Source organism: Lontra canadensis, unplaced genomic scaffold, assembly GCF_010015895.1.
Source record: "Lontra canadensis isolate GAN:19392208 unplaced genomic scaffold, GSC_riverotter_1.0 scaffold47, whole genome shotgun sequence".
NCBI classification, from domain to species: domain Eukaryota; kingdom Metazoa; phylum Chordata; class Mammalia; order Carnivora; family Mustelidae; genus Lontra; species Lontra canadensis.
Genome location: NW_022631041.1, coordinates 5,965,884 through 5,981,570, shown reverse-complemented (window position 1 = coordinate 5,981,570; position 15,687 = coordinate 5,965,884). Strand labels below are relative to the sequence as shown.

The following is a 15,687-nucleotide window of genomic DNA, read 5'->3' as shown; positions in this document are numbered from 1 at the left end:
TTTCGCCGTCCTTAAACAACAACAACAACAACTCCTGTGCTTCACCAAGGATAGTTGGTATTCTTCCCTCCCAAAACTTCTGGTGAGTTCAATTTGCTTTTCATCTCCACAGCATCCCCTTTTCCAAAATGTTCAGTGAATGGAAGCTTATAGTATAGTCTATTGAGACTAGATCCTTTTTTTGAGCAATATGCATTTAGGATTCTTCCGTGTTGTTGCATGAATTAGTAGCTCACTCCTTTTGGTTGCTGAAGACTATTTCATAGTATGGTTGTATCATAGTTTGTTTATCCACTCATTTGGAGGACATCTTCGTTGCTCCCGGTTTTTGGAAGTTGTGAGTAACACTGCTATAAACATTTCTGTGAAGATTCTTGTGTAGACATAAGTTTTCCAATCAGTTGAGTAAATACCAAGGAGAGCAATGCCTGGATGGTATGGTATGTTTATATTTAGCTTTGTAATAAACTGTCAATCTGTCTTCCAAAGTAGCTGTGCCATTTTGTATCCCCTCAAACAATGATGGATTTTTGCCTGCATGCTTGTTAACATTTGGTATTGTCAGATTTTTGGATTTTAGCCATTCTTATAAATGTGTAGTGGTATCTTGTCTTAATTTGCATTTCCCTAATGACAAATGATATTGAGCATCTTTTCATATGCATATATGCCATCTGCATCTCTCCTTAGGTAGTGGTCTGTTTGGGTCTTTTGCCCATTTTTTAATTGGTTTTGTTGTTGTTTTAAGTACTCTTTGTATATCCAAATATAAGTCCTCATTAGATTTGTGGTTTGCAAATACTTTCTCCCAGTCTGTGACTTACCCTTGGCATGTGGGTTTTGAAAGTTCTTTGGGTGATTCTGAACTTCTGGCACAAAACTCCAGATCTGATTGACATAGGAGCATTGGATCATCTCTTCTGCATCTACCCCTCCTCTCACTTTCCATTTCTTATGAGTCAGACTCTCTGGGTCTTGATCGCCTCATCTGTAAAATGAAGAATATTAAGTTACCTTCCAGAGAGAGCAGGCATATTTCAATGTTCAGTTCTATGATTCCATGACCACCTGACCTTTTGAAACCCTCCTGGAATGCTACCAATATACAGTTAGATCTCCTTACCTTTCTAATTGCTTTCACAAAGGAAAAGAACTGAACGATCCAGACATTGAGAGTCTTTAATTTCTTTGTGGAATTTTATTACTCCCACTGCCTAAAAGCTCAACTGTTATGATGGCATGCCAGAGTGAAATAAATCTGTCAGTGACTTTAAAATGACAATAGGACAAAAATCTACTGGATCATGTCTCAGAGGTACTGCTCAAAAAAATGACCTCCATGTTTACCATGTATTACAAATTGTGTACATTTGTAGGCAGGTGGGAAAACAATGGCAGTTTAGAATTTCTCTCTATCCTTCCTCTATGTAATTATTCCACTATGAAAGAGCAAACCCCATTTTCTATGAAAGTTTACTTTTCCTGCAAAAATGTCCCTTGAAGGACAGAACAGGAAAGTAACTACAAGAAAGACTCACAAAGAGTAGGGGTACAGTACCTTGAAAATATCTCCAGATGGGAAAAAAAACTTAGAAAATATATTAATAAACCTTTGTAACACAAAAAGTACAGTAAATAATTGCTAAAATGTTTTAACAAAATAGAACTTTTATGGCTCTTAAACCCATCCTATGGTGCTATTAACCAGGGAATATGAAGTCTTTTTTCCTTCAACTTTCAAATCCTGCAGTACAGACTCACTCAGATCTCATAGAATGCCCTATTACCCACTTAGTTTCTGTTTTGGTCACGTGCTATTATGCCTATGTTGTCTTAGCTTAATGATTTTGTGGGAGTAGCATAGCACAGGCTTTGGAGTCAGAGTTTTAAACCTTATTACTTATTAGCCAAGAAATTTTCCGGCAAGTTCTTTACACTCCCTAAGTTTTCTTTCCTCATGTGTGCTATGTAGGTAATAATAATACCTGCTTGGATTGCTATGTCAAAGAAACTAATGAAACCTAAAGGTACTTAAGTGTAGTACCTGGCATATATTTGTGGCCGCTACCAGTACTGGTTTAGATGAGGTCACCTAGGTGTTAATGTTTCAGGTGACAAGACTAGAGGGCCAAGGACATTTCAGGAGCCCATGAAAGAGAATGTTGTTGAAATTCCCTGGCAGAATAGTCCTGGTAGAGACTCCTCCCCTTCCCAGGAAGCTTAAAAAGAATGGTCAGAGTAGAAAGAGAGAAGCCCAAAGAGAAGGATGCCATTGACACTGGGAGAGAGGGTCCTTCCAAGCAGGAAGGAGTGGGGAATAATACCAGATGCTGCAGAGAGATTCCAGATGATGGACTCTCCATTGGCTTTCCAATTTCAGAAGGGTATCGGTAGAGTAGTGAGGGAGACAGAGGAGAGCTGACAACTGGGGACCCAAGTCTGAGGCATGAGTGATGCCAAAGAAGTAGATAGACCAAGCAGAGGTTACTCTCAAGAAGTTTTATGGGGGGAACCCAAACTATAAAGTATAGCTAAAGGAGATCTGAGGTTTGGGTTTAATATTTTTTCAAGTTGGGAGAAATTTAATATGTTTGTTTACAGAAGAGAAAGAGCCAGTAGAGAGTTAAAGATGGGCTTTGGATATTGAATGACAGCTCAAGTTTTCTGAAGTGTTTAGAGGGCAGAAGAATTCACAGGGGAGAATTAGCTCTGGACAAAACAAGGGGCAGGGTGGATGATATAGACGAGTGCATAGGTGGTGGGAAAGAGAGGAAGTGAAGAGTTTGTTCTTGATAATCTCCACTTTCCAGGAAGTAGGAAGATGGTGAGGATGTTTGAGTATGTTTTGAGGAGAGGGATAAAGTTTTCAAAAATCCAGCAAATGGGTGGCAAGCTGAATAAACAATATTGGGCACAGCTCAGTCTTCAATCATATCTTCATTTGTGGGAGTTTTCTAGCAGTCCTCAACAGCCTGACTATGGGAACATCCATAGATAGTTGGACATGAGCTGGAATTTTTAATAAAATTTTTTGTGGTTTTGAAACTTTTCAAAACACAAAGTTGAAAGAATGAACACCCCTTAATGTAGATTCACCAATTATTAATGTTTATGTATTTGCTTTATCATTTTTATGGATGTAATACTTGTTATTGGAATATAAATTAGACCTGTGTAACCTTGAATATTGCAGCATTTATCTCCTAGAAACCATGACATTCTTCTACATAACAATAGTATGAATTATTACTCAAGAAATTTAACATTAGGACAATACTATTGAATGTTTAGTCCATATTCAGATTTCTCTAATTGTCTCAGTAGTTTTTCCAAAGATTTTTAAGTGATTTCTATACCCAGTGTGGGGCTTAAACTCATAACCCTAAGATCAAGAGTCACATGCTCTACTGACTGAACCAGCCAGGCACCTCTCAATCAATTCATAACTTAAAAAACAAACAAATACTGTTACGCTGAAAAGAAATAAAAAACAAACAAATAAACAATACTCCAGGATTCATTAGGCATTAGATTCAGTGGAATTTTTAATCTCCTTTAATTTGGAAGAATTTTTTTAGCTTTGTAACATTGATATTTTTCAAACATACCATCTTGTTTTTTTTTGGAATGTCCCTTAATTTTGGTTTGTTTCTTTATTATAAACTTGGGTCCCATGTTTCTAGCAGGAATACTACTTATGTGATGTGTCCTTATCTAAGCATTGCATCAAGAAGGCTAGGTCAGTCTACCTCATTACTGGTAACATGAACTTTCATCACTTGGTTAAGGTGGTATTTGCTAGGTTTCCTTGCTGTCAAGTTATGGTTTCCCCCTTTTTAATTAATAAGAAATTTGTTGGGGGGTGGTGGTTAGATGTTTGGGAACTACCTGAACTGTAAATATCCTGTTCCTCTCCAATTTGAACCCAGTAGTTTTAGCATCCATTGAAGAAGCCTGTGGAGAGAGAAGAGTCAGTCTGGGTTGGCTAGGGAAGAAACTGAAATCGGAGAGGGCACGCACACATGTAGGTTGTGTATTGTGTGTTGCTGCAAAGTATATATGCCAGGAGCACAGAGTGAGGGACCCGAAAAAATCGGAAGTTGTGATCAGAGGTGAGGATGCTGGAGTTTAAAGCTTTTTAGGGTAGAGTCATTCCAGGCTTTTGAGGCTTTAGGAGGTTGCCATGAATTCAGAAGATAGCGTGAGTGGAGAGAAGGTTTTTTCATTAAGAGGAAGCAAAGGAATTCTGAGACCAAAGTATTGCATAAATTCCCTGTGTAGATATTGAATTGACCCAGAAGATGGGGCAACTGGAGGAGAAATTATACAAGCCAAGGGCCAAAGCCCTCCATTGTTCAAGATCTGTAGCGAGTCAGTCCGTGGATGATGGTAATGGGGGTGGGAAGAGAGTGGAGGAGCCAGATGTCCTGGGCCCAAAAGAAGATGTTTTATTACGTGGGTAAAAGAGCAAGGACATAGCAGTGGGGATAGGGGTAAACATCATGTTTTCTTTTTAACCTCTCCAGTGTGGAGTAGCCACTGGCAATGGCACCTCCTCCAACCAAAAGGAGAGCCAGGCCTTTGAATAAAGGTAGAGAGTTGGAGAGAGCTTTGAAGCAGCTTTGGAGAAGCATGGTCTTGCTACTGGGGAGAGGATCAGAGGGCACAAGGGAAAGCGCAATAGGACAGACAGCCGTAGGAATAGAGAGTAAGAGGAGACAGAGAAGCCCAGGGTAATCTGAGAGGAGATTACCTTGCAGGGTAATTGAGGATTGGAGGGCAAAGGGTGGAAAGAAAACAAGAGATGGGAGGTTTGAGCTGAGGTCAAGATTGTGCCTAGACCTCCAGGGCATATGTCAGCCCTTTTTCTGTAAAGGACTGGCAAGCAAATATTTTCAGCTTTGTGGGCCATACAGATGGCTGCTGTTGGAGCATGAAAGCAGCCGTTGACCCTGTGTAGATGAATGAGGGTGACCGTGTTCCAATAAAACTTTATGGTCACTGAAATTTAACTTCATGTAATATTCACATGTCACCAAATACTCTTGTTCTGACTTTTTTTCCTCCCAAACATCTAAAATATGTAAAACCTTTAGCCCACAGGCTGTACAAAAGGAGACCTGAAGACAACATGAGGCCCGTAGGTTTGCTAACCCCTTCTCTAGGGTAAAGGTGTAGGAATTTGTGTTAAAGCAGAGACTTAAGAGTCACTAGGGACATTTTGGGAGGGGAAGTAAAATATATCTTCTGACAATCACGAGTGACTGTTGGTAAAGTCCTTGGACCAGGAGTTCAGGCTATCAGACTACAAACTCCAGAAAGGAAAGGGAAAATTTAAGATCAACAGTAAAGACAATGATGAAGCAGTTATGTATGCACTTACTGCAAACTTTGTTGTTGTTTTAATTCTTTAAAGGCTTTTTAAAAATGTAAGTAAAAAGCATATGACAGATTTAAAGCCAAATAATGTATGTGCCCTGGTTCAGTTTTCAGATAATCAGTATTTCTGTTTTAATCCTCTTACCTTATAGATCTCTACATCTTTCTCAGTTCAGTTTAATCCAGAGAACAACTCTGGTTTCCTCTGAGAGGGGGGAATTGGGGTTGCCAGACTACCCAAGGTGCAAGAAGGGACCTGGTTGCCTAATTGCCCTGTGCGTAAAATAAAGGCTTTTGGCCAACACTGGGCCGACAGTCCCGCACTCCACTTCTTGCTCTCTGAGTGTCCAGCCCCTCAGGAGGTACTTCTCCGCTCTTAAGTCAGTTACCACTCCAGCATTTGCTTTTTGTCTTTTAAAATCTATTGAACTCTTTCACCTGTGGCTCCTGTCTCTCTCTGTCGTCCTTGTTTTGGCAGAGCTCTGGGAGGGAGAAGATAAACAAGTACAGTCAGTCTGCCATATGCTTGTACTTTAAAGTGGGTGGCTAGTAGTCCTGAATTATGAAAAGCCTCTACCCCCTTCTCTCTGTCTTGTACCTTCTTGCCTATTGCTGTCGGATTTTCTGATAAAATTTTAATTATAGTCGGGAAAAGGATAGGTATCAATATTCGGCATTTGCATACTTTTTTTTTTTTCACTCCAAAGGTCAGCATTTGGTCATTGACCACTTGGTTTTTTTAATGCTACATGAAACAGGAATGAAAATAAATGCCATTGATTATATTTTAAATCACTTCTAACTGGTTCTGTTTGCTTACTAGTAAAAGGTGAATGGGTTTTTTTTTTGCCCCATCTTTAATTGTGCTATTTTCATTTCAAGCTAGACACTAGACACTGAATTCTCCTACTTAAAGATTGGATAGTCTTCTCCACACTTCATATAAGTTGAATTACATCCAAACATTTTATTATAAAAATAGGAAAAAATAGCCACTTAAATCAATGGACCATCCTCACTTACTTCTTTGGAAGCCCCAAGCAGCCGTGTTCTCTTGCCTTTTGTTCTCTTGATCCTTGATATATGGCAAAACAACGTGATTATTTTGTTGCACTTTCCAAAATGCATGTAACAGGAAAACTTTACCACATAATGTAAAAAATGTCAGCAGAGGAACTATGTATACTTAAACATTGTCTTGTGAGTTTACTATATTCACCCAATGTCATTCAGGTGAAGCTATAAGTGAACATTAGTCAGTTTTACTTGGGAAAAATAATGTTCTCATGGGAGGTCTGTTTGAGGAAGTGATACCTGGATAGAGAAGTGATTGCAGATAGTGACAAGTGTAAGGGAAGGGAGGAGAGCCCTGTGAGCCAGGGATTACAGTCTCTCAAAAAGGAGAGACTTTGGGATGCCTGAGTAACTTGGTTGCCTGAATATCCAACTCTTGATTTTGGCTCAGGTCATGATCTCAGGGTTGTGGTTGGAGCCCCGGCTTCGGGCTCTGCTCTGAGCATGGAGCCTGCTTAACTGTTCTCTTTCTCCCTCTCTTTCTGCCCCTCCCCCCCACCATTGCTTGTATTCTCTCTCTCAAAAAAAAAAAAAAAAAAGTTGGGAGTGGGGACTTGGAGATTGAGGGAAGGCTAGCATAAGGCTAGTGAGAGATGTAGTTTGGTCAGAAGCCATGGACCTCAAAAGAACTAATTGTCTATTTAGGTTTTAAGGTGTTACTTTGATTTTGGTTAGAGGAAATAAAATCTAAACACTTACTGAATATTTGTTGAGTTGAATTCACTGGAAGATTTTTTTCAAGGTGTATGGGTTAAGTCTGTTAAGCAGAATGTAAACTGTATAATGTGATTTCTTCCTTTGGCTGCTTATATCGTGGAAGAACACTGGATTAGGAATCCGAGGGAAGACATGGTTTGGAGTTTTGTCTCTGCCACTTAAAATACTCACAGGTGACAAAATGAACTGATGTTGTACAAGGGCGTGCTGACAAAAGAGTTAACAAAAAAGCAGAAGGTAAATATGAATTCAAACTATAGTGGATGAAGATAAAACGAGTTTCATAATTTCTTTCTCCCCATTCCATGCAAATAAGAATAGAAAAATTTTAATGAACTTCATTGAGATTTAATTTACATATAACAAAATGTACTTATTGGAAGTGTAGTATTTGGTGAAGTATAACAAACATATCCATGCAATTGTCTCACTGATCAAGATATAGAACATCTCTATTACCCCACAGAGTTCCCTCATGTCCCATCTCCATCCATCCCAGGAAACCACTGATCTGCTTTTTGTTACTCTAGATTAGTTCCCCCCCGACAAAAAAATTCCTATAAATGGAATCACATAGCAGATCTTCTTTCATGTATGGCTTATTTTACCCAGCATAATGCTTTTATTTTTTTTAAAGACTTTATTTATTTGACAGACAGCAATCACAAGTAGGCAGAGAGGCAGGCAGAGACAGAGAAGGAAGCCGGCCCCCTGCTGAGCAGAAAGCCAGCCATGGCTCTCGATCCCAGGATCCTGGGATCATGACCTGAGCCGAAAGCAGAGGGTTTAACCCACTGAGCCACCCAGGTGCCCCTATCCAGCATATTGTTTTTAGATTCATCTATGAGATGGTCATCAGTTTGCTCATTTTCTTACAACTTGTTTGTTTCCAGATTGGGGCTAGTATGAATCTTGGTGTATAAGTCTTTGTATAGATAAGTTATAATCTCTTTGTGATAAATATCTAAGAGTGAGATCGCTGGGTATATAGTAAATGTATGTTTGCTGTTACAAGAAATTTTTTTTTAAGATTTTATTTATTTATTTGACACAGAGAGAGCACAAGTAGGGGAGCAATAGGCAGAAAGAGAGAGGGAAGCAGGCTTCTCACTGAGCAGGGAGCCTGATGCGGGACACAATCCCAGGACCCTGGGATCATATCCTCAGCCGAAGGCAGCTGCTTAACTGACTGAGCCACCCAGATGCCCCTGTTATAAGAAATTTTTAAACAGTTTTTCAGAGTGACTGTACTCTTTTATATTCCCACCACCAATGTATGAGAGTTCTAAATTTCCCATTTGGTTGAGAACATTTTGTATTGTCAGTCTTTTAAGTTTTAGCCATGCTAGCGGGTATGTAATGGTATTTCATTGTGATTTTAATTTGTACTCGTCATTGGGGAAATGACATCAAGAGTCATTCTTGTAGTTATTGGTCCAATTCAAGTATCTTCTTTGGTGAAGTATCTTTTCAAGTCTTTGGCCATTTTTATGGCATTATTTATTGTATTATTGAGTTGTATGCATTCTTTAAATATTCTGATCCCAGTCCTATGTTAGATATATGTATTAGGAATATTTTCCTCCCTGTATGTGCCTTGGCTTTTCAGTTCCTTAATGGTTTCTTTTGAAGAACAGAAGATTTTATTTTTGGTAAAATCTAGTTAAGAATTTATTCCTCCATGGTTGTTGCTTTTTGTGTCCTACCCAAGCAGTCTTTGCGATTCCCCGGTTTTCTTCTAGAACAGTGCCATCAAACAAAACTATTATGTGAGCGACATATATAACTTTAAGTAGCCACATTAAAAAAGTAAAAAAAAGAAAACAGTTGAAGTTAATTTTAATCATATGTTCTATTTAAACCAACATGTCCAAAATATTACTTCAGTAGGTAATCAATATAAAAATATGGAGATATTTTACATTCTGTTTTTATCCTAAGTCTTCAAAAGCTAGGCTATAGTTTATGCTTATAGCACATTTGAGTTTGGATTAGTCACATTTTCAGTGTTCAACAGCATGGCTAGAGGCTACTTTAGTGGAGGGCAGTTCTAAAAGTTTTATAGTTCTTGTTTTTTATTTAGATCTGTGCTCTAATTTTATTTGATTTTTGTATATGATGTGAAGTCTAAGTGCAAGGGTTTTTTTTTTCTCCATACAAATAACCAATTCTCACATCATTTATCTTTTTCCACTGAAATTATGTTGTACCTTTGTCCGAAATCAAGAGATCATATGTGTGGGTCTATTTCTGGACTCCATATACTGTTCCTGCCAATACCATTCTGATTTGATTATTGTACATTTATAGGCCTTAAAATCAGGTAGTGTAATTTTTCCAAGTTTGTTCCTCTTTTCCCTTTTTTGCTATTCTAGATTCTTTGCGTTTCCATATGAAGTTTAGTTTCAGTTTGTCATTTTCCACAACAAAGCTGACTGGGATTTTGCCCACTGTAGATGGTTGACAGGAGCCCTCCCCCTGCCAAAAGAGATGCCCATGTCCTAATACCCTACACTGAGAATGGGGGGGCAGAAAAAAGAGAGGGGTGGTTTGTAAATGTAATTAAGAATCTTGTCATGAGATCATCACAAGTAATTCAGGTGTATCCTAAATCCGGTAAGATAGACCCACAGAAGAGGAAACACACCACACACAGAGGAGAGGGCAATGGGACAACAGAGGCAGAGGCTAGAGTGATGTGGCCAGAAGCCAAGGAAGCCAAGGAAACCAGGGAGTGCCAACATCTCCAGACTCTGGAAGAGGCAAGGAAGGATTCTCCTCTAGAACCACTAGAGGGAGTGAAGCCCCACTGACACCTTGATTTTGGAGCTCTGGCCTCCAGGACTGTGAGAGAATACATTCCTTGTTTTAGCCCCAAACTTGTGGTAATTTATTGCAGCAGCTATAGGAAACAAATATGTCCCTTATCAAGCTGGGGACATTTCTTTTCTTTCCTGTTTTTTTTTTTTTCTTCTTTCAGGAATGGGTGTTGGATTTTGTCAAATGCCTTTTCTGCATCAATTGAAAATATTTTCTTTCTTGCTGTTTTGGTAATGTTGTTGTAATCTATATAAACACTCTGCTCACATGGTACTGATTTTAGCCCCATCATAACTGTTACCCCTAGTAACATCTGTTCCTGAAAGTGCTGGGTCCTGACATGTTGTATCAAATTGTAAATATGTCAGCATGAATCTTCTTGCTTTATATTTGCTAAAGACATTTTAAGAAGTCGTTGAAGAGTCTGTAGAATAAATATATATCTCAAAATGCTTAGAAGAATAAAACACAGATCATGGAATTTAGCTGGGTGCTTCCCTATAACTGGGACCACACTCATAACCCTGGGGTCCAGTTTGGCCTTTAGAAATACTTTTCTTTTCTTTTCTTTTTTTTAAGATTTTATTTATTTATTTGACAGAGAGAGAGAGCGAGAGCAGGCAGGCAGAGGGAGAGGGAGAAGCAGGCTCCCTTGCTAAGCACGGAGCCCAATGCAGGGCTTGATCCCGGGACCCTGGGATCATGACCTGAGCCGAAGGCGGATGCTTAACCAACTGAACCATTCAGGTGCCCCAAGAGATACTTCATTTGGCCTTTGTACAGTTTCCAAAACTGGGAAACTTGATTGTTAGAGCACTAAATATCATGCTTGTCCTGAACTGGACAGACTGGCAACAGTGTGCTGACTTCTAACATGGCAGTGATCGGCCTGAGCTGTACAGCATCTGCCCCTTACACAAAGAACGTGTACTACACTCACCCCACTACAATCCCTTTCCTCATTGTTTTAAACTTCATAGAGATTTGAGTTTACGGTGTCTGCCCTAGAACCTTTGTTGGAACACATGGTAATGCAAAGGCACATGTCATTAAGGGAAGGTTTAGGGAAAAGGAGGGTATTACAGTTACCAAGTCAACATACAGATCTTCAGGGAACTTTGTGGGAATTATTTAAAGATAAAAAAGGACTTTCATATAATTCATTACCAGTGAGAGAGACACTCTGATCAGCTGACTTATGGATAAATATGGCACAAAGAAACACTAAGAAAAATCTAAATGAAAACCCTAAGCCACACAAAGAAAAACAACTCACCTGCTACAACCAAGAAGAGAAAGAAGTACTGTGGAAGCTTATAATGTAAACTGTGAGAAGGGATGCCAGAGATTCTGTTAATTTGTTGTGTATCTACAACCTTCTACCCACCCCACTCCCCCACCCCGGAAAGTGCTGAGGAAAAAGATGATCAGACCAAATTTTGAGAATTTTCACAAATGTCCTCCAATTAGGAAAGAAGTCAATGGCATCCCTGTAAAACATCAAGGAATCTGTATATACCACTGTGGGATTTTGCCAGAAACACGAAAAGTTTGCCATCTTCTGGGGTCTATGTTAAACCAGGCAAATGAACTGAAGTTCATGAGATATTCCTTGGCTGACTTGAAGAAGGGTGCTGAGGATTTAAAGGAAATTCAGAAGTGACGGCTGACTTCCCCCAGCAAGCTCTACACTCTGTTTCAGGCTGAGCTCCACAATCCCCATCACCCCTCCCCTCATCCTAAAACCCTCAGGTCACAGAAAAAGTAGATAGCAACAGCACTCAGCCCTGAAACTGAAGCTCAGGATAGGGAAGACGGACACATCTCCAGTGAAGAGCAAAGTGTACCAGGAATTCACTAGCCGCATATGAGTGCAAATATAAGGTCTGGTATTCACTTCTAAGGATAAACAAGATAAAAGATATGACATAGCTGTTATGCAAACATGCTATATAACATGGGAGTGGGAAACAAGGAAAACGGCATGCAGAAGACAGACAAAAAAGCCAAGGTTGGAAGTAAACAACCGGCGAACAGAAATTTCTATTCCTTGTATGTGTTTCATGCTACAGGAAAGAGAGAAAAAAAAAAAAAGAATACAGATTACTCAAAACAACTCAAGGACAGTATAAGACGAAAATGTGATGAAAAAGGAAATTGCATGGCTAAGAAAATTGAGGTTCAAAACAACATGATTTTAAAATCAAGTAAGCTAGAAAAATGAATAGAATATTTTGAGAGAATCTGAGTGAGTACAAGATCTCAAGAAGATGGATATGGAAGGACAGAAATCAAGTATAAGGAATCTGGTGACTCTGAAGTAAAAACCCAGTCGACAAAAGATAAACTTACTCAGATGTATACTATGAATGGGATTCTACACTAAGAGAAGGAGAATGGAATCTGTAAACTGAATGATCATACTATATACAGGAGGCGAAAAAACTGACATCGAATAATTGACAGAGACATAGCCTAGATAAGGCTCTAAAGAGTTTTAATGATAAAAAAATTCTTCAGGCATCCAAGTAGAAAAGTCAAATCCCCTTGCAGGGAAAAATCACACAGGATTCAGATCTCTCCACAAAATCTGATGTCAAAAATCAATGAAAGCAATTGTGTTTTTGTTCTGTTAGGTTTTGAAGAAAGGTGTGAATCCAAAATGTTTACCCTGTTCACTATTTATATGTGGAACTAAAAAGTAGATAAAACATTAAGGTGCTCGCTGAACCCTCCTTAGGAAAACTACTTGAAAAAGAGAACAGGACATTAAATAAAAATAAAGAATTTAGGAATGAATAAGTTATGATGAATACTGAATTGATTTAAATACAGAATTAAGACTGAACATCTGGGAGAATAAGGTGGGAGAGCACTTGTAAATGTTCTAAGTGCTAGTAAGCCAAAAAAGTAATATAAGCAGCGGAAATTGGAAGATTGAGATGAAGGTGGGTGGAATTGTAAAATGCTATTAACCTCGTATTTCGGAGCTATGAAACTCCGAAATATGTAGTGAATTCTTCATGCCTTTCATTTTACTTAACATTTATAGGCCTCTTTTAGGAACGTATATCTTGTAGGGGAAAAGCAACCGCTGGAGATCCGCTTCAGTTTTTTTCTTAAATTCAAATAGCTTTGAAAATTTTTAAATGACTTAGACGATCCAGAGCATGATTCCTTAACTATAAAATTATTTCCGTCTCCTCTTTCTGTGCCTTAGTATCTTCATCTGAAAGACAAGAGGTAGGGTTTCTCCCAGGGTTGTCTCGAGGACCACATTTATTTCCCCGTGAAGTGCTTAGAACAGTGCCCGGCTCACAATTAGTGGTCACAGTCAGGCTGCCATTATTTCCACGCTGCACGCCTAGGAGGTAAGCGAATTTGGCTTATTGCAGTGTTCTCCTAGCATCTGTCGTGTTTCTCGTTTACGGTTTGGCTCAGGGCGGTTCATCCTGGTGGTGACTTCAGTGAACAGTCCTCGATACCGTACGGGGCTTCGGGCTGGTTCGGGTCTACCTGCGCCCGCTCTGCACCTGGGCGACCTTGGCTTAGCCCACGCGGATGACTCAATCGGCCAGGCGTCTGGGCGCCTGTCCTCTTCCTCCGCCCAGGCCGCCGACCCCCTGGCTCCCCAGCGGGGCCTCCTCCTGCCACGTGACGCCCCCGCCAGGGGCCCCAGCGCCCTCCTCGCGGACGCGCCGTTCCGGCTCCCGGGCTCCGCCTGTGCGCGGCCTCCTCGGCGCAGCCATCCTCGCGGCTGCCGAGGGCGGCAAAGCCCACGGCATCTGCCATTTGTCATTCAGCCCGTCGGTACCGCCCCGAGCCTTGATTTAGACGCGTCTGGGGCGTATTCTGGCCTCACTCTCCTGGCGCACGGACGGACGAACGGACGGGGCGGCTCTCCTCCCAGCCCGGCGGACCGCGGGCCTTGGCGCGCGGGGTGCTTCCCCGGGTCGCCGTCATGGCCGCGCAGGCGGCGCGCCCGAGCTGCCTCGCCTGAGTTCCGGGGGGCTCTCGACCCCGCAGGGTAGGTGGTTGGGTGCTCGCGGCCCGGCTCGGTGGCGGTGGGGCCCGCGGCGGGCCTGGGGGCGGCGGGGCGGCGGCATTGCCGCGGCGCGAGGACCGTCCTGGGCTCCGTGCCGCGCTGGGGAGGGTGTGCCGGTGCCGACGCGCCGCGTACGTGACGGGGTCCGGGGCTCCGCGGGACCAAGTGTGAAACTCCGACAAATTGTCACCGGCCGAGCCAAGCTGACTTGAACAAAACATTCTTTCAACGGGTCGTTTCTAGTGCCACTTTTTGAAGCATTTGTGTATATTTGGTATGCAGTAAATAGACTCGGGTTTTGAAAACTGGCTCTCTAACCTTGCCAAAAGGCCAAAAAAAAAAAAAAAAAGTCTCTTAAAAGTAATAATGTGACTAAACATGAAATGTTTGCATTTACATTCATGATGGAAAATATGATTCGTTTTATGCTTTAATATGATGGACTCGGTCAGATGTATCCTTAAAAGTATTTTAAAATGTGGGCTCCTAAAAATTTCCTAGATTAGAATAACTGATAATGCAACTTTGGTTGTTTAGTCTCAGCACCAAACTTTAAGGACGGTGGTGGGGATTTTTTACTTCTTAATAAATGTGCCGCTGTAATTTTGACTTTTTTCCCCCCAACAAATGTGTTACTTTTATGTTTTAGGAAACCAATAAAATTAAAAATAGAAGCACTCAGCTTAGGTCCTCCTTCTTCCAGGAATCCTTCCCTAACCCCTCCCTCCCCAAGCAGGATCGGAGGCCCCTCCTGTGAGCTTTCTGGGGCCTCACTGAGGTCCGGGTCCCTTATGTCCTCCCCACCCCCCTGTGTATTAACCCATCAGTCTCGCTCGGAGTCCACTGGATACATAGCACATGGTAAGTGATTAGTACTGTTTTATGACTGAAGGAAAAGATAAAACGATCTGATGTTTCACAGGTTTAGCTCTAAAATTATAGAGTGGTCAATTTATATGCACTCAGATAAGAACATTTACTTAAAAGTTAAGGATCTAGAAGAGCTGACTGCGTCCGATGTCCATGTTCCACGTCCTAGCAGTTCTACCCCTAGGTATTTATCCTCTAGAGTCATGTTTTTCAAAGTTTGAAGCCCATTTTAGTGAGTCGTGAAATCAGCTAAGTGGATAATGATCAGAATTTGTAAAACACGAATTAGCAGAGAACAGAAAATAACAGAATATGTCTCAGGTCATCGGGTATTTGCTTCATGAAACTTTTTTTTTCCTCTCGGTTTTTACACACACAGATGTGTGTCATGATGTAAAACGTCATTCCTTAGTATGAGTCATGGTCAAAAAAGTTTGAAAGCCACTGCCCTAGATAAATTTTTCATACATATACACAAGCAGACGTGTACAAGAAGGTTTACTGCAGTGTTATTTGTAATACCCCCAAACTGGAAGCAACCTTCACGTCTATCTGAAGGGGAGAGGTAAATTATATTCTTAAAATGGAAACTACCCAGAACAGTGGTGAATGAAGTAGTTTTGTGTTTCAACATAAATGTGTCTCAATAATGTTGAGCCAAAAAACAAAAAACAAAACCAAGCCCGAAAAAAAACAAACAAAAAAACCCAAGTTGTTGAAGAGGATATCATTCATTATTCTATGAGAAATTCAGAACCTGGTGAAATAAAGCTGTTGTTTAG

At 40.6% G+C, this 15,687-nt stretch overlaps 1 protein-coding gene across 6 annotated transcripts in view; it reads left to right on the top strand.

Moving 5' to 3' along the window:
* The window catches only part of PLAGL1 (PLAG1 like zinc finger 1), a 108,676-nt gene that overhangs the window by 25,300 nt on the left and 67,689 nt on the right, over positions 1-15,687 (top strand). For 3 of the 6 annotated variants that reach the window (XM_032873097.1, XM_032873096.1, XM_032873092.1), the window contains exon 1: positions 13,923-14,017. The exons of 2 other annotated variants lie outside the window; for them this stretch is intronic. The gene's annotated coding sequence lies outside the window, so the exon portion shown is untranslated. Of the gene's footprint in view, positions 1-13,346; positions 13,362-13,922; positions 14,018-15,687 lie in introns of those variants that run through there. One more of the 6 variants, XM_032873094.1, reaches the window with a different exon arrangement.